This window comes from Anoplophora glabripennis, unplaced genomic scaffold, assembly GCF_000390285.2.
Source record: "Anoplophora glabripennis isolate ALB-LARVAE unplaced genomic scaffold, Agla_2.0 scaffold1692, whole genome shotgun sequence".
Classification (NCBI taxonomy): Eukaryota; Metazoa; Arthropoda; class Insecta; order Coleoptera; family Cerambycidae; genus Anoplophora; species Anoplophora glabripennis.
In genome coordinates this window covers 2,894-4,832 of record NW_019417768.1, presented here as the reverse complement: position 1 = coordinate 4,832, position 1,939 = coordinate 2,894, and the positions used below count along the sequence as shown (strand labels likewise).

Below are 1,939 nucleotides of genomic sequence, written 5' to 3'. Positions count from 1 at the left end.
CTCAAACAATATCGCTCGTCTAATCGCTCTCAAAAGTAGCAACTCGCTGCCAGTATGATTACACAGGGTCGATGTATTGAAAACTATCGCAACTATTTTCGACATCTCGCTCATCACATTCGATTATAACCGCACCTCGCACCATAGATAGGGCCTGCAGTTCGATTCAGTCTCTATCTTTGTTAATGGCACAAACCTAGAAAGAAATATATACTGCATAATCTGTTAAATATTATGCCGTATGGCGTAGTGCCTAAAAAATAACTGATTGGTGTCCACAGACTCTAAGCCATGTGTTGTAAACGAAAAAACCATTTATCGACATATGGGAGGTTTAAAAAAAAACTACGAATTTCAAAGTATTATTTAATTTCGGACACCACGAAATATATTTATGAGTATAAAACCTTCATATATCCTCACAAAAAGCGAATGACAACATTGTGAACCTTCTAAGTTGACCATGAAATCGAGGTCGCCGGCACAGATCAAGAAAAGACATAGATACATAATTTATACCTATGTGGCTTGAAGCCAAAATAGTTCATCGGAAGGGTGAGGAAGTTGTGTTTACATTCCCTCATGGGCAGTGGCGTATCATTTTATAGGGGCTGATTGCAACTAAAATAACAAGTTTAATAATTATAATTGTAAATTTTATTTTCCGCAGATAAACTAGGGAAAATATGGTGTAATAGGTATGTTAAGAAAGCGTGTTTTATTTCTTAAGGTATCTATGAGATTATTTAACTTTTCTTCAACCTATTTTATTACTTATGAACTTCACAGTCCCCTACATTTACTTCTTCCTGGAATACGGTTGAGATGATCTACTGACACAATTTTACTCTCATTTATATACAAAAGGAATGATACATTTCATCATACTCTTAAGCTGTTAATTAATATGATTTTCACGAGATTTTAACAAAACAAAGTATTTAAATTCCATTTGGGTAGGTATATCCTAGTTTTAATTTTAATAGCTTATGACACGGTGTAAAATTTGGTATCAACTCTTACATAGAATTTATAAAATTTGTATATAGGAAACTAAAAGATTGACCATATTTTAAAATTATAATTCATTTTTATAGAGTCGGTCCATTAACCCTTCCTATCACAAACACATATGTGTGAATTTATATAAAAAACTAAAAATTAGAACAGGTTTAAATATATATTTTATATAGAATTACATGTAGATTTTTACATTGCGTGTTACGGCTATATTACTGGAGTTAAAGTTTGTCCCTAATAAAGCTGTCAATTGGTTTATTTTTTAGGTTGTCTCTATCGAATGAATGTTATGAATGAAAAAAGACAACCATATTACTCAAATAGAAATTTATTGATTATGAAATAAAATATTTTTTGTTAACTTATGCTTTATCCTAAGAATATTATCCTGCATTTTATTACAAAAGTGGTCAGAGCATATATAGGTATATACAGATATTGTTTCTGTATATGGAATTCCTAAGCTTCTAAACCACTGTCTTCTAATTAGAAGATTTTTCGGAAATCTGTAACATATAAAAAAATCTATTAAATGTTTTACGCCTTGGTTTATCTGATTTACTAATGCTTTTTGGCACTTAAATTTTGTCAAAGCGAAATATTTAAATTTAACCCCAACAGCTTGTTTTATTGCTACGTCTATGATTATTGTTACTTATGGAACGATCGTTGATTTTGTTTCATTTGGTACATATTGCAAATATAGCACTTCTTCGGCATTGTTCAACACTTTTTTCACTGGAAAAAATCTTACTAACAAGCACGAAATCATTAAAAACGCAAAAACATTAGATTACACTACGAAACACAACAATGGCGAACTCGAATTTTCTGGAAAATGTCAAAATTTGAGCGTAAAAGTGGCGCGAAACTTAAATGAACCAATCACAACACGGGGAATAGTAAATATAAACATGAA

The 1,939-nt window shown here is 31.1% G+C and overlaps 1 long non-coding RNA gene across 1 annotated transcript; it reads right to left on the bottom strand.

Moving 5' to 3' along the window:
• Positions 1-1,332: 1,332 nt before the first annotated feature.
• LOC111692475 lies at positions 1,333-1,929 on the bottom strand. The gene is made up of 2 exons (XR_002763241.1): positions 1,676-1,929; positions 1,333-1,526 (listed from the first exon to the last, which is right to left on the bottom strand). It is a non-coding gene; the product is annotated as an uncharacterized LOC111692475 (long non-coding RNA).
• Between the last annotated feature and the right edge of the window lie 10 nt (positions 1,930-1,939).